At 37.9% G+C, this 20,252-nt stretch overlaps 1 protein-coding gene across 3 annotated transcripts in view; it reads left to right on the top strand.

Annotated features, from left to right (window-relative positions):
* Positions 1-20,252, top strand: part of LOC127455486 (A-kinase anchor protein 6-like) — a 202,704-nt gene that overhangs the window by 147,492 nt on the left and 34,960 nt on the right. The gene's annotated exons all lie outside the window — the stretch shown is intronic.

Below are 20,252 nucleotides of genomic sequence, written 5' to 3'. Positions count from 1 at the left end.
GGCCAGGCAGCCAGCTCTAGGAAGAGTCCTGGTTGTACCAAACTTCTTCCATTTAAGAATTATGAAGACCACTGTGCTCTTGGGAATCTTCGGAATTTTGCAACCAAACTTTTTTGTAGCCTTCCACAGATCTGTGCCTTGACACAATCCTGTCTCTGAGCTCTGCAGGTAGTACCTTTGACCTCATGGCTTGGTTTTTGTTCTGATATGCATTTTCAGCTGTGAGACCTTTTATAGACAGGTGTGTGCCTGTCTATTGAATTTGCCAAAGGTTTTGGCTTTGTCATTATGTGGTATGGAGTGTAGATTGATGTGAAAAAATAAAGAAATAATTTAAAGCATTTTAGCATAAGGTTGCAACATAACAAAATGTGAAAAAAATGAAGGGGTCTGAATACTTTCTGAATGTACTGTATTTCCCCTTCCTTCCTCCCTTCCTTCCTTCCCTTCCTTTCTTCCCTCCTGCCATTTTTCCCTCCTATCTTTCATTTTTTCACTTCCTATCTTCCTTTTATTTTTTAATTTCCCTTTCTTTCTTTCTATCTTTCTTCCTTCCTTCTCTACCCCATGTGTGCATAATTGTGTGTTTGTGTCTATGCACCAGATGGCTGCTCGCGATGCAAACGGACATTAAAAAAAGCAAGAGACATTCCACAGGGGAGAGATACAACAAGCCTGCAAGTTGTTGGATGCAGACTCCGAGATCAATCTCTACCCCTGGTCAAAAGCTGTTAAGAGATCAGCCGTAGTTGTCACATTCCCGCACTCCAATCCGCTCCTCCCACCCTGACAATCAACAGTAGGCCCAAAATTTAGACCACGGTTCCCTCATCTGTATCTATTACATCGACGACTCATTCTGACCAGATTTATGCGCAACATGAACACTTGGTGCAGAGCCACAAGATGCCTGTGAGAAGTGAAATGCGGTTTGTCAGGAAAGACAGCCATACAGTCCTCGCAGCCCATGAATTATTTAAAGGAGGGATAGAAGAGAAGGAAGAGACACCTGGAGAAGTAGAGAGGGATGAGAGAAGGTGTAGGAACAGCTGAGAAGACGCATCAGAGTGACAGAAAGCGAGGGAGGCAGACAGAGAAAGAGAGAGGAGGACAGACACTGCACAAGCTGTTTGAAGGCTCCTGTTTCTTCACCAAGGCTTTACTAGGGTTTTGTAATAAAAAATGTGACATGTTCTGCTGCTCCTACGGCTCTCACCATTTACTAGGTCTCACATTTCTCGACCCCTCAGAAATAGACTGTAGCATGTTTGTAGTTTTCTGATACCTAGAGTAAGTGAAAACTAAAGGTTAGCATTGCAAACCCACCTCTTATGAGTCGACAACATATTGTTCTTCAAAAACTGCAGTTCTTTTAGTTTTTCAGGCCAAAATTTGAAGTTAGTATTCACAGAAAATTCTGCCAGCTAACAGTGTGTTCCACTGAACAAATAGCATCATACTTATTTCAAGTGACATGAGAGTGAGATTTTCTGATGATTGTGATTAAATGACAAAATTTTCATTTGTGTGGGTGAACTATCCCTGTCCATTGTTCTCAGCTTGCACCCTTAATCCCCTCTCAGATGGAGTACATATGCATAAATATTCAGGGTTTTTGTGTTTTGTTACTGGCTGGCATGTGATGTGGGGTAGTTTTGTCCCCCTACAGCGTCTCTCAATGTCTCATCTCAGATGCTTCATCATGAGGGGTAGTTGAAGGGAATTGTGTGTGTGTGGTGTTTTGTGTGGTAAAATTATCAGGTTTGTTGTCTCTGTGTGTGTTAGTTGTTATGGTGTTGCCGTCTGGGGCCTGTGGATCTTTCTGCAGGACGCTGACTAATTACAGCACTAATGCAGAACACCCACGGATGCACACTCATTGAGCATGACCACACACACACACACACACACACACACACACACACACACCTGCTTCTTTGCCTCCTTCTAAAACTTAATTACGCTTGTGCACACATACAGACAAACATGCAAACACAATATACACACAGACACATAATCACAAACAATTTTGTAGTCTTACAAACTTTGACTATCAGCCTAGGAGGGAAAGATGGCAGGAAGTAAAATAAAAAATAAAAGGGAAGGAAGGAAGAGAAAATAACAATGAAAGATGGAAGGTAGAAAAGGAAGTAAGAAAGGAATGGAAGGAAAATAATTCTGTGCGTACACACAGACAAACATGCCAACACAATATACACACAGACACATAATCTGGTTTACATCTTATTCTAGCCAAGAACCACCCACTTATACAGGAGAGTCTGTTTGACAGACATGAAAACTGTTTTTATGTGATGTTTAGGGATGAATTCATCGGAATTAGTTGATACCAAAATAATAAATAGACATAGAAAATCTAACTTGAATAAATGCACAAAAGTATCATACCGCAACCTGATGTATAGAAAACACTGACAAAATTAGTGGAAGTTTTTAACTGCAGACTGCAAATCATACCTGTTATACCTTCCTCATCTTCCTTTTGCTTTTTTTCCTAACTCAAAAACTTGTCAAATAAGAAACATGAGCAGCCGATAGATGGGAATGTTGTTGCCAGCATTTGTATGAGAACTGTCAGGCTTGAAGTCAACCAGCTGGTCAAATATATATGCAGAGTTTGATTCCAAATTATGTGTTTCTCTAGGAGAGAGAAGAGGAGAGGAAAAGGAAGAGAAAAGAAAAGGAGTACAGCAAGGTAAACTAAGAAAGATGGCAGAGAAGGAAAAAATGAATGAAAGAGGGCAGAGAAGGAGAGGAAAGGAATAAAGTAGAGAAGGAAAAGGAAAGGAAAGAAAGAGAGCAGGAAAGGATAGGAAGAGAGCAGAGAAGGAAAAGGAAATGATAGCATGAGGGCAGGCAATGAAAGGAAGAGAGCAGGAAAGGAAAGGCAAGAAGAGGAAAGGAAAGGAACAATATAGGAAAAGGAAATGAAAGGAAGAAAGCAGGAAAGGATAGGAAGAGAGGTGAGAAGGGAAAGGAAAGTTAAGGAAAAGAGCAGAGAAAAAAAGAGAATATGATAGGAAGAGAATAAAGGAATGGTATGGAAGAGAGCAGATAAAGAAAACAAAATGAAAGAACAAGTAGGAAAGGTAGAGGGCAGAGAAGGAAAAGAAAATGATAGCAAGAGAGGGAAAAAGGAAAGAAAAGAAAGAAAGTAAGGAAAGGAGATGACAGGGAAGGAGCAGAAAAAGAAAAAGGAAATGATAGGAAGAGAGCAGGACATTATTGGAAGGGAATAAAGGGAAGGTATGGAAAGGAAGAGAGAAGAGAAAGATAACAAAATAAAAGAAAGTGAGGGAGAGGGAAAGGAAAGGAAAGGATGTAGAGAAAATGAAAGGAAGGGAGAGATGAGGAGAGCAGACTCACTGACCATTCTTACATTGACACTGGGCTCTACATTAATCCCAAATCACAATGTGATGCATTAACACGCTCAAACCAGTAGATGGCACTACAACATCCACAGGCTATTTAGAATAGAGGCGTTTTATTTAATTTTATTTATTTTTTTTTTATTTATTTTTTTTTTTTTATTTTATTAAACACATATACAGAAACTTGGAAACCCACATACTATCCTAACAGACACTCTCAAACAGTCCAGTATAAGTTTATTTCCTGTATATAGCTTTATCAATTTCCCTCAGAAAACAGGCACATTTGTTAGTGTTCCCTAAATAAATGCTGCATTAGTTTGGGAGGTGTTCTGTTCTGGATATCAGACCCTGGAGATGGTGAATTTGAGAGAAAATGAATATTTTGTGGTCAGCAATTTGGATAGAGTCGTGTTATACTGCATGCATTATTCACTAATACAAATATGGCTGCTGAATAGAGGAAGTCATATCATTTACAAGGAAGTGTTCCTGGGCGAAATTCTCAGCTGGGAATTAGATCTGAGATTAATTAACGAAACAAAGCTCCTCTCGTTTTCTGTCCTTCTCTCGTTCTCTCATTCTCTGCCAATGTAATTCAAACCATACTGCTTGAATAATGAATTCTATGTCTGATTATCTTGATACAGTGGTTTTCTCTAATAAGTATGCGAAAGAAAAATGAAATCACTGTAGAATGAGCATTATTATTTGAATGCCTACATAAACATTTGTTATTAGGTTATGCATAGATCAAAGGTCAAAGGTCATACTTTAACCAAATTATGCCCTGTCCCCTATGCCCTAAAAACTCATTATGTTGGTACCATGGTAGAGTGGCGACATTAAATGGTGATACAATGGCACTGAACTTGTACAATATTGATATACATTACATATACGCTCTGCAATACTATTTTCCAGTAGCTAGGCAGGCAGCAAGGCAGTAGGAAGGCAATATTTGCATTTTTGCCTTGAAGAATGCACTGCGGGACTTTGGGAAAGTTTACTCATATGAGTTGAAAGCAGAGAGGGGCACACAGGGGCGGTACTCTCACTGTGGCAAATAGTCCCGAGGTGTTAAGACTGTGAGAGTGATACAGTGATTTACTGCATCCATGTCTGAAAATATCCTAAATAACTCTGTCTTTATGTTCCTTTCAATGCGAGGCATAATGGCATTTTAATGCTATGATGTAATGTTGGAGTTGTTCTCTGGACTGGACGGCAGGCAGAGCGCTGTGTTGTTGTTTTTTCTCCCCTGTTGTTTGACTGGCTCCACTCCAGGATGCTGGAAAGACCTCCACAGCAACGGACAACTGTCTCTCTCTCTGTTTCCACTTTATGTTCTCTTCTCTTACTGCGGCTTGGCTCCGTTTGTATTTTTCTCTGTTAGCGAGCACTCCGTGAGAGGGACACACAGGGTGCACAGGGGCCAGATTCATGCAAAATCATAAAATAAAATAAAACTTGGGTATTATTTGAGTTTTAATGTTGTTTAAATTGTAGTTTTAGGGTTTTAGGGTTTACAGCAACACGTTGTCATGACAACGAAGTTATAAAATTGCATATAACTTTACACAGAAAAGGTTAGTAAGTGATATTATCACATATCATAATCACATATCACTTAATCATATTAATACACATATTTTTTTTGTGTTGTGCCTTATTTTAATGTTTACGTATCTGCCGCATTCACTTCCATTGTAAGTGCCTCACTGGAACCCAGATATTTGCTTTTTATAAAAAAAACAAAAAAAAAACAAAAGTTGAAATTCATATTTGTGGTAATCAACATTATCAGTCACAAATGCTGTCGATTGAGCTTAACTTGTGTTGAACCCGGAATATTCCTTTAAGTCACAAAATAAGAAGAACATTTTAGTTTTGTGAATCTGGCCCCAGGTGTGATGTAAAAGCTTTGCAGTCACTTTAAAAGCTTTGCATTCTTTTTCAAGCATCATGTTTGTGTACAAACATCTGATTAACATCTGAAAAAGAATGGATTCCTATACGTTCAGAATAAAATGTCCCATGCTGAATGTCGTTCTAACGTCAGACTGCGAATATTTTAGTCACATTTTGCAGTTACGCTATGTATTACGTCGGCCACATAAACGCACACATCAAATAGACATCTCAGTGATGTATGTATGCTATCAGTGAATCCTCAAATTCTTGACCTCTGGTAGAAGACCCAAGATTGAGAGGACCAGACCACCCTCAAAAGAGATCAGGAAGGTGTCTTAGTCTAAGTGATTTGCAGTGGAAAAGCTATGAGAGAATCTGTCTTGACTCGTGTGGGTGTGTGTGTGTGTGTGTGTGTATGTGTGTGTGATATTCTCTGGCTCCAGCGTTGTGGAAAGCCTTAGGGGATTCCTGTCCTACGTGCTGTTTGGAGAGAGTCTGGAGAAACAGTTGTACGGTCCCCTGAGGAACAGAGAGATGGAGCATTAAACGAGTGAACTCCGTCCATCATTACAGCTCCTGATCTGGCCCTCATGTTCTGTGCTACCTGCTGCAGACATGTTGTGAAATGTTCTGTTTGCCGACTGCCTTTTAGGTTACACAAATAGTGCTTGTTATTGAAATCTGATTTCATTTCTGCACAAAACCTTACATTCCTAAATTTTCAATAGTATTCAAAATAACTGCTGTAATGATTTAAAGGGTTAGTTTACCCGGAAAAAGTCACCATTCACCCTCATGTCGTTCCACACCCGTATGACCTTCTTTCTTCTGTGGAACACAGGAGGAGAAATTTTGAAGAATGTCGATGCTGCTCTTTTATTCCATAAAATGAAAGTGAACGTTGATTGAGGCTGTCAGTGTCTTCACATTCTGCCTAACTTGTGTTCCTTAAGGATTTGGAACAACATGAGAATGAGTAAACGATGACAGAATTTTCATTTTTGGGTGAACTATCCTTTTAAGCGCAAAACAGTTGTCATAAATGAATAATGTAGTCATTAATAATAAAGTAGTAAATGCCATGTGACTAATTACTTTGGAGACAATTGATATCCACAAGACATAAACATTATGTATAATGTTATATAAAAGTAATTCCAACTAATTTTGAAAAACAACACAAAAACAAAGTTACAGTAAGGCACTTACAATGGAAGTGAATGGGGCCAGTCTATAAACATTAAAATGCACACTGTTTCTGAAATATAGCCACAAGACATAAACATTATACGTGTTAACATGATTTTATTGTGATAAAATCAGGGATTTAGCAGTTTACCAAATTGCAGAGTTATGTCATCATGACAAGAAAGTTGTAAAATTGGATAAAACTTTACACTGAAAAGGTCAGGAAGTGATTTTATCACACTAAAATCATGTTAACATGTATAATGTTTACCTCTTGTTGCTATACTTTTGAAACAGTGTGTATTTTAATGTTTATGGACTGGCCCCATTCACTTCCATTGTACTGCACTGTAAGTACTTTTCTGTAACCATAAAACAAATGCAGGATGAGCTGAAATTATTTTTTTTGGTAATCAGCATTATGCCACATATGCTGTTGATTGAGATGAACCTATATTGAACTTGGAACATTCCTTTAAAACCCAGTTTGCTCCCAGATCCCCTCCCCCAACTTTTCCCTCCCTAACTTAGAACTTCCTAAAGGACATAGAGACGCTCTTTGCACATTTTAGTCGCACAATTAACGTGAGAGAGCTATAGAGAGTGTGCCCTGCTTCGCACCATTCATCAAGGCTTTTACACTGTCCTTGACACTCTCTTCATTACAATGAAGATTGTCCTGCGTTTAGGTTACATTCATGGTACGAAATCAACTTTTCTGCACTACCCAATTTTACCAGCAACTTTTATTTTTCATATAAAGATTATATAAAAAAAATTGTTCTCTACTGTATAAATACTGTATATATAAACTATATATAGTAAAAATTAACATATAAAGAACATATACACTGATGAGCCCAAACATTATGACCACCCACCTAATATGCTGTTTGTCCTCCACGTGCTACCAAAACAGCGCCAACCTGCCGAGGCATGGACTCTACAAGACCCCTGAAGGTGTCCTGTGGTATCTGGCACAAAACATTAGCAGCAGGTCCTTCAAGTCCTGTAAGTTGCGTGGTAGAGCCGCCGTGGATCGGACTTGTTGGTCCAGCACATCTCACATGCAGATGCTCAATCGGATTGAGATCTGGGGAATTTGGAGGCCAAGGTAACACCTTAAAGTCCATTAAACCATTCCCGAACAATGTGTACAGTGTGGCAGGGTGCATTATCCTGCTGAAAGAGGCCACTGCCATCAGGGAATACCATTGCCATGAAGGGGTGCACCTGGTCTGCAACGATGTTTAGGTAGGTGGCACATGTCAAATTGATGTCCACATGAATGGTCAGACCCAGGGTTTCACAGCAGAACATTGCCCAGATCATCACACTCCCTCCACCGGCTTGTTGTCTTCCCACAGTGCATCCTGGTGCCATCACTTCCCCAGGTAAACGGCGCACACGTATACAGCGGTCCACATGATGTAAAAGAAAACGGGACTCATCGGACCAGGCCACCTTCTTCCAGTCCAGTTCCGACACTCGCGTGCCCATTGTAGGCGCTTTCGACCGGTTCGGACCAGACGGGATAGCCTTCATTGCCCTCGCGCATCGATGAGCCTTGGGTGCCGTTGCCGTTTTGTGGTTTGTCCTTTCTCGGACCACTGTCGGTAGGTACTCACCATTGCTGACCAGGAGCACCCCACAAGTCTTGCCATTTCAGAGATGCTCTGACCCAGTTGTCTGGCCATTACAATTTGGCCCTTGTCAAAGTTGCTCAGGTCTTTACTCCTGATCATTTCTCCTGTATTCAACACTTTTACTATGAGAACAGATTGTTTGCTTACCATCTAATCTATCCAGACCTTGACATGTGGCCTTGTTAGGAGATTATCAACGTTATTCACTTCACCTGTAAGTGCTCATAATATTTTGGTTCATCGGTGTATAGAAGAAATTAATATATATACAGAACATATATATATATAAGAACATATATAACACACAATAATTCCATTATACAAATATTATCAAAATGTTAAAGTTGCAACACACACAGAGAGGCTAAATAGTAGATAAGTACAAAAGAGAAACTTCTTGTTCAAACACCATTTCTGAGGTTAATATGACTACACATGACCATTCACCTGTTGTACCAATATCGCTGCAGGCCTTTTGCTTTGTACCGAAACGTATTCAGCCACAAATAAACTGAATTATTGCAGTTATATTGTCAAAATACATTAAACCTGAGATTTGCGTTCACAATGCATGTACTGTAAACATGAACTGTTTTGTGGAAATAAAATGAACTAAACTTGAGGAGCTCATGAGATGGTCGGAGATCATTTGTAGCATTCAGTTTCACATATACGACACTATTCTTGCAAACTTGCACTAGCAAGCAAGAAAGTTTTCTACAGGTCATCTCTCGGTGGAGAACTGTAACACTTGTTGTGGAACAAACCTGCTCTTTAATGGGCTGTTTCTCTCTCTCTCTCTCTCGCTCTCGCTCTCTCTCTCAATCACTGGCTTAGGACCCAAATAAATCTCCATTATTTTCACATCAGTCAAAAGCAGACGGGCTGAACCTACAAAAAAATCTCTTGAAATGAAAATGCTTCCTAAACCCCATTCTGCACTACAGATATAATTGGAAATAAATTATTAATGAGGGATACTTAAAAAGGATTGTTTTATCATTTGCTATTAGTGAATTTGCTATTCATTTTAATATTTGTCATTTGATTTATATGGGGATAATGCAATATAGGCCCCAATTAACAATGCATGGCCTGTGTAATATGATTTTCAGTTAATGCAAATGGAATAAGCTAGAAGAAAGCAAGCGATTCGACTCCTCAAATGTAATTTACTTGGCCAGTTCTGCCAATTTTAAATGACATTGTACATTTTAATTTTCCTTCTCTTTTTCAAAGGTTGCAAATTTATACTCATTGAGCCGAACTGCCATTAATTTACATGGAAAATTACTTGCGGAGTTGGAATATCTGTCACGTTCACACCTATTTACTTTAAAAGCTTCAGCAATGAACCAAGATAGAAGGTTACAGACAATTCAGACAGTCCTCTACATAACGGTTTCTGTTAGTTAAAGTCACTAAAACGTACAAACTTTCTAAACTCACTCATAGAAAGAATCACAAATGAGATCTCTTTAATATCTGAATTGTCTAGAATGCAAATGGTGACTTTACTGTAGCAGCTGGTTAAAGTCACTAAAATAATCAAACCGTATAAACTTTCCCAGAAGAAACGACAAATGAAAATGGAGATCTCTTTAATATATCAGCTGTTTTAGAAGACCATAGTAATCTCACATGTGTCTCCTCAAGAGTTTCAGTCTTGTCAGATTTGCCAAGATACTCAAGTCTGCAACCAAAAGTCTGAGGTCTCAATATGAGCTCAAACATGTCACACTGGATTCTTACAAAATGTAATTATATAGCTCTATACTTAATTACTTACTGTATGTCTACATTGCTCAGGAATTTTAGGAGAAACATCGAGATGGAGTTTATACTTTATCAAGATTTTAACATTTTCTTAAAAAAAAAAGTTAAAAAAAAAAGTGGTCCTTGCTGCTTGTTCTGGGCTACTGCTGTGCCGTTGCTATATGGTTGATGGGGTATTTTAGGTGTTTGCTAGGGGGTTAAAAGTTTATTTTTTTATTTTTTTATTTTTTACTTATAATGAATTTTAGGAGAAACATCTGAGACATTGATACTTTAACTAGATTTTAAAATTTTCTGAAAAAACTGTGGTCCCGTTTTCACCTGGTATTAAGATGCGTTTTGGGTAAAATTGATCACATGTGATCACGTGAGACACGTCGCTGTTTAAATGCGTCTCCTGTGACCACTTGTGATTGGATTTGGAGGGGAGGGTCTCCGTTTCATGACGACATGCATCAATCACTATGTCAGTGTGTTACTGCACGATATTAAAGTGCAACAAATTCATAAAAGACAAAGAAAGACCATAAATAAATAAATAAATAAATAACCGGAGTGCTGTTTCTTCCAGATGCGGTTGAAATTTAATCTAAGCGCAACATGTCAAGCAGAATTATCCGTTATTTTAGTGGATTACCTGTATAAAATGAGCTTCGGGTGTTCGTGCTTGTCATCTGTGTTGATATCAGGCACACTAAAGAAGATCTGTGAAGCTCTCGTGATTGTGTATGTATCTACTTTTTAAAATTTTCCGATCGTAGGGTTATTTCCTTTTAAAGCAGCTCGTAATCGGCAAAGTTTAAACTCTTGTTTTAGCAAAGAGCTTGATTGACAGGTGAGGGGCGGTGCTTCGCAGTTGTCCAAGACACATACAGGACAGATTAGCGTTGGTTACTTGTGTCTTTGACCACATTTATATGTCGTTTCTGTGATCTGATCACAAAACGTTTTAGACCCCGTTTAGACCTGTATTTAGGGCTGACCGCATGTGATCGGATCACCCGAAATGCATCTTAATACTAGGTGGAAACGGGTTCTGTGAGTGGTGCTTGCCTGTTGTTCTGGGCTGTTGTCAGAGCATTGCTAAGCAGTTGCTAGGGGTTCTGCTGGTTGTAGTTTGGGGTTTCATTCTTTACTTCTATAAAAAAGTTTTGGAGAAACAAGAGACAAAGTTATTAGTTAGATTTAGCCTAAAAGAAAATTCTGAAGAAAATGTGAGTGGTGCTTTTCTGTTGTTCTAGGTGGTTGCCACGTTGTTGCTATGTGGTTGCTAGGGTTTTCTGGTCAACTGCTAATGAATTGCTTGGTGTGTTTTTTTACTTCTCTTAATTAATTTTACAAGAAATATATGAGAAAATTGATACTTAAACTAGATTTTAACATTTTCTGAAGAAAAACAATGGACATGTTCTAGATGGTTGTCAGTACGTTGCTGTGCAGTTGCTAAGGGGTTGTGGGTGGTTGGCTGTTATATATATATATATATACATACATACATACATCAAATTTGAGTGATGCTTGTCTTTTGTTCTGGGTGGTTGCTAGTGCACTGCTAGGTGGTTGCTTTTTTATTAAATACATTTTAGAAGCAATTTCTGAGACAAAGTTGATACTTAAACTAGATTATTACATTTTCTGTAGAAAATGTGAGTGGTGCTTGCCCATTGTTCTGGGTGGTTTACAGGGCATTGCTGTGTGGTTGCTAGGGTGTTCTGGGTGGTTGCTAATGAATGGCTAGGTGGTTGCTTGTTTTTTTACTTCTCTCAATTAATTTTACGAGACATATTTGAGAAAGTTGATATTTACTAGATTTTGTCTATTGTTCTAGGTGAATGCCAGGGCATTGCTATGCAGTTGCTAGGGTGTTCTGGGTGGTTGCTATGGTTTAATTTTTTCCTCTCTTAATAATTTTTTGGAGAAATATCTGAGACAAAGTCAATACTTCAACTAGATTTGAACATTTTCTAAAGATAACACAATTGGTGCTTGCCCGTTGTTCTGGGTTAGGGCGTTGCTAGGGTTTTTTACCAGTTTTTTATTTAAACAAATTTAAGGAGAAACATCTGAGATTAAGTTGATTCTTAAATAAGGTATAACTGAAAACTCTTGACTCTCATAGGCTATGAAAGAGCAACTTCTGAGCAATAGCATTATACTCTGGGCAGTACACAGTACTTCAATCAATGTGAATTTTGGCACCATAACTTTATCCTACAGTCTGGTCGAGCAGAACTGAACAGATCTTAGGCTCTCTCTCTCTCTCTCTCTCTCTCTCTCTCTCTCTCAGCTCTTAAAGTCCAGAGTTCTTGGCTGATTGCATTGTGTCCTGTGTTTGTCTGGTAAAGAAAAATGCCACGCTCAGTGTAGAGAGGGTCAGTGAAGGGATTTGAGGGGTTTGAGTATCTTTCCATGAGAACCCCTTCTTCCCGAACTCACAGCTGAGCTCCAGACCCCGGGCCACGGATAAATAGTGCCTTTGTTCGCCATTCAATGGCATTAGGCATGGGCTTCCTATGGGGGTCACTACCAAGCCTTGTGAGGGGACAGAAGGGGAGAGTGCAAAAGAGCAGCACATCTAGACCATAAACTACCAGCAGAACTGAGGTAGAGGGGCAACTTCGGTTGTATTTTGGCGAGATGAATCAAATGATTTGCAGGCCTCAAATTTAACACATACAAAGTATCACTCCAGTGAAAGTCATATTTCACTCTGAAATAAAAAAACAAACAAAAAAACAAAAAAAAAAAAAAACACAACCATGTACATGAGCTTTTATCAACATCAAAATTTTAGGTTTAAATGTATCTGAATGTATAAGGGAGTGTATATGTAAGGTCCTGTAACTGTAACCACCTGTAACAATGGGCCTGCACAGGACCGTATTAAGGTGGTCCTGGGCCCCGGGGCTTATCGTTTCGCTGAGCCACTGTCATATATATATATATATATATATATATATATATATATATATATATATATATATATATGATATAGATAGATAGATAGATAGATAGACAGATAGACAGATAGACATACATAGATATATAGATATATAGATATTATATAGATATATATATATAAATTGTATTACTTAAATTAAACACATCTGTGAAGTGCTGTTGCAAGAATACAACATGATAGTATTTGTTGTGCTATTTATTTAATAAATTCATTTTATACTGATTTTAATACATTTAAAAAGTAAAATAATTGTGTCTGGACATGATGATTTTCATTACTGCACAACAGTAATAATTATTTGGCATTACAGAAATGGGAATTTTAGGGGAAAATATGCTTATCATGAAAATAATTTTGCAGTACAACAAATGTTTATAATCCTAAAACTAAGCTCAATTGCTTTATGCAAAAATTTTTCTTTCATATTTGGGGTCAAAATTTTTGATCTGGTCATGTTTTTTGTGAGTTTCATCCAAATAAAACATAATCACTCTATCAGAATCCCATAACAGGCTATAAAGCCATCCAGAGCCTTTTTTAATACATCTTTCAGGGCAAAATACCTGGCTGCTGTGTCTCAGCATTGTTACACCATCGGTTTGGCTGACCAGGCTTTCTTTTGTACATTTGTCCTCTTGAATTTCTCATTACCACTTTAGAAACCCGCTTAATGCATCCTCTTTAGCGAGAAGTGTTGGAGAGCAAATATCCAGAATTCCTCCATGCTCCATATTGTTTTGCAGATAGCTTGCTATTATGACAGCGAGAGAGAGCAAATGCGTTCCCACATGGGTTTGTGACAATGACATCTCTTATTCTTGGCTTAACCTTTTCTTGTTGTCGTGAACAATAGTATTGTCAATGCAATTTGTTGCCACTCAGTGCATTTTGACAATGTGAAGTGTATTTCGTCCCCCAAGTCTGTTCCTGGAGAAACCTCGTGCCAGGTTTGGAAAGGCTTGTGGAAACTCTCCTAGGGTCCCTCGCTGACCCTGCCGTGACTGCCCACCTTGTTCTGAAACAGAGAGAAGAGAGCGGGGGTGAAAAAAATAAAAGTGCTTGACTCAATACGAGCCTTCTATACCAGCTGTAAAATGGCTTATTCTTCTAGTCACCATGGTGACAATTAACAGTGTTTCAAGGACTTTTGTTCCCGGCCAGTTTGAACAGATTTTTTTCTTCCCCTTTTTTTCGACGCAAAGTGATTTTTCACGAACCTATTTTGCATAAACAGTAAGGAATCGCATCCAAATGGGAGGCTTCACGTTTTTTTCTCCTCCTTTAAAAGTAAATATGTAGCTTTTTACTTCCTTGTCTTTCAATCTTGGAGCTCACACATCACTGAGAGCTTGGCTTGCCCTCTTCAGCTGCACAGAGTTTGCATCAATGGGCCTCTTCTACCCGGTCTTCCTCCCCTCACGACTGCTTCCTCTGCGCCCCCTCCCCAACCCGCCATCTAGAGCGAATTACAGCCATCAAGGATGCTGGCAAGATATGAAAAGGCCTCAAACTGATTAAGTAATTATCAGTTTTCCCAGCTTCATTCAGCTCTGTATCATGAAAGCATATCAAATTTAATATTTTGTACCTCTGAGTCAATTTGTAGCTCATCAGCTCCCAGCGTAGGTTTTTTTGTGGCTGATGCATATTCAGTTTTTTCTAAAATGAATTCCCTTTTCTTCGTGCTAAACATTTAATATGGTAGCTTCAGTGGATAATCGGAGAAGCTCAAAATTGACTCTTTCGCCCTCTGCAGATTCATTTTCAGGGCACAAGAAAGATGTTATTGCTTCATTTTTTGATTAAGAGACAGTGTAGAATATGTGTATTATAGAGTCACGTGTATATCACAGAAACTATCGACAAATTTGCCAGGTCAAATTTCATATTACCATTAAGATTTCTTGCACTGTGTCATTATTTTATTATTTAATTCATTAATGATAATTAAAGGGTTAGTTCACCCAAAGATAAAAATGTTGTAATTGTTTAGGGTCCGTTCACACAGAACCTGTTTTTGCATTTATAAAAGCTAGACGGCGCACAATGGAATGGAAAAACGTGTTTTAAAAAGTTTAACTATTTTTAACTTGACACACGTTTTAAAAATGTGGTGCACATGTGTGAAACGCTAAAAAAAAAAAACAGTAAAAGGAGTCTCAGCGGTCAAAGACATCCATCCAGTGCAGGTTCACATAATAAAATATATATATATATATAGCGTAGATGGATGCAAGAATGCGTCCTGTGTAAATGTGCTCTTTCTCACACCTTATCAGAGAATGCAGAGGCAGGACCCAAAAGCAGGGTTTAAAAGGGGATTTATTTATAAAAAACAAAAACCAACATAAAGCTGAAAACAAACGAACAATCCAGGGAAAACTGGGGAACCAGGACCAACCGGACCGGACAGGGATGGGATGAAAAACAAACAAGACCGACCGACTGGATCACAACAGACACACAAGACCGACTGGGAAACAAGCACACAAGACTGGAATCAAGACGAACTGGCACTGGACAGCAAACATGAGGAGACTAAAATAGGGAGAGAAATCAGACGGGTTAACAGGGGACAGGTTAGGCAAATGAACTAATAATTAGCAAACAGGGAGGTGGGGTATGACATAAGACAGAGAGACACGCGGCAATACAGAAACAAAACAAAGCCACTTGCTCTCACAATACAACAAAACACCCGAATGGCATGAGCGCACATCGCCAAGACAATAAGGCAATTTATGCCCATGCCAACCAACAAACAAAATGAGAGAATGCATAGCAATGGCAAACAAAGCAATGCCACGCATTCTCACACTAAACAAAACCTGAGCGTACATCGTGAGGCAAACACCACGCGATGCACGCAACAGGCGACAAAAACAAGACAGGACACCTGTGCGAGAGTTCGGCCACACACACACCCGACACCTTAGACCGAAGTGACCAAACCTCAACACAACATGAAGACAGATCGCGACCCGGGAGCGCAACGCAAGCGTGACACGAGACGCACCCGCGTTCGCGAGAGCCAGACAAAGTATTGACGTGAGTTCTTGCTGCCAAGATGACATAAGCGCGATGCGCCCACGTCAATAACAGACAGACATGGAGCACGAGTGTCCGGATCCCGACACGGACCGAAACCGAACCAGACAGGAAGTCAGGATCCAGACACCATGCTCCCGACATGAAACAAGACGGACCGAAGAGCGCAGGGTAGGGAATACAATCGAAACCATGCGCTCACACAAAGACAGACAACGAAACACAAGACAGACATGGGATGATGATGCCACGGTCCTGTCAGACCAAAACCCAGACTGACAGTGACAGGACCGTGACACACCTAATATCGTTCCATATCCGTTTGATTTTCTTTCTTTCGTGGAAGAGGAGAAATTTTTAAGAATGTTGACGCTGTTCTTTTTACATGCAATGAAAGTGAATGGTGATTGAGGCTTTCGCCCCCTAACATTCTGCCTTTTATGGTCCGTGGAAGATAAAAGTCATACACCTTTTGAACAACATGAGGGAAAGTAAATGATGACAGGTTTTTTTATTTTGGGTGAATTATCCCTGAAATGGATTCCCTTTTCTTTGTGCTAAAAATCTAATACGGCAGTTTCAGTTTAAAATAGATTTTTTCGTCTTCTGCAGATTTTTATTCAGTGCACAAGAATGATGTTTTTACGTCATTTTTTTTTTCATTTAAAGACAGTGTAGAATCCGTCGTTGAAATAAGGGCCCGTTTAAAGGATAAGAGTGTCCCGTGAATTCTAATTTTTTCCTACGTCTTGTGGTTGACGTGTGAGCGTTAGCATAATTTAATTTTAATTTAGTCCCATCTCTGCCTCAGTTCATGGAGTCTTACTTCTGTTGTCTCAACAAGTTACGGAGCCTGAACAAAGTTTAATTTAATGGATAAGATGAATCTTACGAAACACATTAAGTGTGTTCATGTGTGACCGCATTTTTGCTGACATTTCAGACTTGTGTTCATTAATATGTGAAATAAATTAAACTTACAAGGGCTTGTTGATATTTCATCTATTTTTATGACCATCTTTTCTCACTATAGCAATTATTAAAAGCATTGTACTTTTAAAAGGACTGTTAGTGAAGCTGCCGTTTCCTTTTTGGGATCTCAAGGCATGTGTGGAGAATAGGCAACTTAGTGATTGTGCCAGAAGTGATGTTGCATTGATGTTATTAATGTGTTTTGCTAAGGCAAGCATCACTATTACTATTACTCATGCTTAGGGATTTGAAGAAAGCGATTGGGAGAAAAAAAATCATATTGTGATTATTTAAAAAAAACACTGTTTTGATTGCGATTTGAACTTCGATATGATAAACATAAAAAAAAATTTGTATGTGATTCCTTTTGACCAGAATTAAGTAATGCTTTGCACATGCTCTATTGCCAATAGGAAGAGTTGCTCTTCAAGGGTGTTCAAACTTGAGCCCTTTTAATAAGAATAAATTCAGACCTCTTTCAGTTAAGCCAAAATAAATAAATAAACAAACAAATACATAAAACAGTGAAACAAAGAGGAAAAAACATCTACTTCGCATTCATATTCCACCTTTGGAAATTTGATCGATTTGTGACAGGATCTTAGCCCACTTTTTTATCATTACTTTCTGGCACCCAGTCAACTTGAATATTTTATTATTGTTATATAAAACTGATGATGTTGATGATTATTATTATTATTGGTAATTATAATAATACACTATTATTAGATATAATATAGAAATTATTCTTAGAAATTATTATATAGAGAAATGTGTTGCTATTGTCTAATAATAATAATACTTTTTATTTAATTATATACTACTACTACTAATAATAATAATATTAATATTGTTTTACTATAGTAATATATCTTTATAATAAATTCATAACTTAAACGAGGCATTGCTACCAATCCGGTTACATACTCAAGATTTTATTTTGGCGGAACACTTATGATTACTTAAGATTTTACATATGATTAATTACATGTAGTGCTAAACATATTAGGAATAAAATGTAAACAAATCTAGAGTGCATTAATTAGAACGCGCTCAGTGCACGTTAGCAAACCAAAACAAATGCGAAGCACATCTGAGTACAATTGCATTTGTGTGTTGAGATTGTTTATTTATTTTTGTAATTAAATATAACTATTTTGTGGGTTAATAATCGCCCTCAAGGTCATATCGTGATTTTTATTTATTTTTAATTGTGCAGCCCTACTAAGTATTAAACATTGGTGCATATTGTAACTCATCCTGCACCATTTGTGCTATGGAAATTAGTGATACCTCAAATCAATAGGCTTGTTGAAAAGAGTTGTGCTATTACTTTTCTAAGTGATCAGACTTCAGGGCTAGTTAAATTGAATATGTTCAGATGTGTCCTGTTTTGCACTGATAAGCCACTTTCAAAAATAAAAGTTTTCATGTAGCACTAGTAGTTAGCTCTGCTCTTGAAGGTTAACGGAGCTATGCCAGAATCATGTATTTCCGTCACACCTTCACCTGAGTGCCACCACTTGGCCCTGAAATATGTTTTCTCTCAGCGTCAATTACACAGTTGACTATAAAGTATTCACTGTGCCCGAGCCAGAGCTAGCTTGTAGGGTTAAGTATGCAAATCACCCTATCTAGGTTGCAACGGAGAAAGTGACTCAAGGGCCAAAAGTCAGCCATGCACATAGCTTAGGTTAGCATGATACTTCAACTCCTCATCACTCTGGCATTCTAATTACTCCGGCTATCTCTGCTGCTGTCTGCTTTCTCCATCAGTAACATGACATTTTTTAAACCAATATGAGGACTTAAAATCAATATTTGCTGTCAACAAACAAATTGTGTAATGCCCTTTTACTTTAAAGTGGAGCGGCTTTAGTTTGGCGGCCACTATTAAAAACTGAAAGGGATGAATGATTTAAAAGGATGTGTGATACCATCTCCATCAAAACAAACGACAGTGAAAAATGAACGTTGGCCGGATGACAGTGAGGAAAGAGGGAAAAACAGCACATTTAAATATTTAAATGCACATCCGCCATAATGATGAATGACAACTGAAAACTAGAATCAAGTAGCTATTGATGCAGAAAATGAAATGGGGAGAGAGAGAGAGAGAAAGAGAGGGAGGAAGAGAGAAATCAACTGAAAGGTGTTGAATAGCATCACTTTCATCTTTTACTGTATGCTGGTCCAGCATTAGAATGAAAATGTCATGTCTCAAAATCGTAACAAATTCGCAAATCTACTTGAACAGATTAAAGATTAATGTCAGTTCGAAATACGTGTGCTCTGTATAACGTGCTAAAATATATTGCGAAGTATACCATACAAATATTGTCATTTCATATTTTTGTGCACATAGCTGTGGACTGGAGCCAGACTCACAGAAACATTCTTAAGATAAAATTTAAGAAAGTTCTTGGGATAAATTATAAGAAGTTCGTAAGAATGTTCCTGTAAGTGCAATTCATAAAGAACATGCATAAGAACATTCTTTAAAAGCTTTTTTTTGGAAACAATTCCTAACTTTATCTTAAGTTAAAAATAGTGTGAAGAATAACTTTATGCTTAAGAATGTTCGTGAATCCTGCCGCAGGTGATTAGCACTGTCCCTTTAAGGAAATTTAGGTAATAGACATACAAGTATAGCTCCTATCTGCTTGAAATGGGAAAGACTGAAATCTCCAAAACTGTTTGCCAAAATTATGTTTTAATAACTTTCAAATCAGCAGTAAAACCTGGTCAACAGTGGTATCATATATGTTGCTTTTGTAACTTGATCCACGCTTAACATGTATTTATTTTTCCCTATGGCTATGTGTTTAATGTCTATGTTTTATTCAATTTTTTTATTTATTTTATTTTATTTTTTTATTTGGGAAACGTTGTCATATGGCAACTCTGTACCACAATGTAAAATGGTCCAAAAACTTTTTTAGGTAACACTTTACAATAAGGTTCCATTTGTTAATATTAGTAACTACATTAGTTAGCATAAACTAACAATGGACAATAATTTTACAGCATTAATTAATCTTGGTTAATGTTAATATCAGCATATACTAATAGATTGTTAAAATCAAAAGTTGTATATGTTAACATTAGTTAAAGGGATAGTTTACCCTGAAATTAAAATTCAGTTATTGTTTACTCACCCCCGTGTTGTTATAACCCTATATGACTTTCTTTTTTTTTTTCTTAACACAAAGGGAGAAATTGTGAAAAAGATTTGTGCTCATTGATGTCATACAATGGCAGCTTATGGTGACTAACTCTTTAAGCTTAACCCCCCCCCCCGTTCAATTAAAAAATTGTGTGTTTATCTAAAAACAGGTCCTCCACACCGAT

The sequence above is a fragment of the Myxocyprinus asiaticus genome, chromosome 17, assembly GCF_019703515.2.
Source record: "Myxocyprinus asiaticus isolate MX2 ecotype Aquarium Trade chromosome 17, UBuf_Myxa_2, whole genome shotgun sequence".
Classification (NCBI taxonomy): Eukaryota; Metazoa; Chordata; class Actinopteri; order Cypriniformes; family Catostomidae; genus Myxocyprinus; species Myxocyprinus asiaticus.
This window is presented reverse-complemented; position numbering and strand designations above follow the sequence as displayed.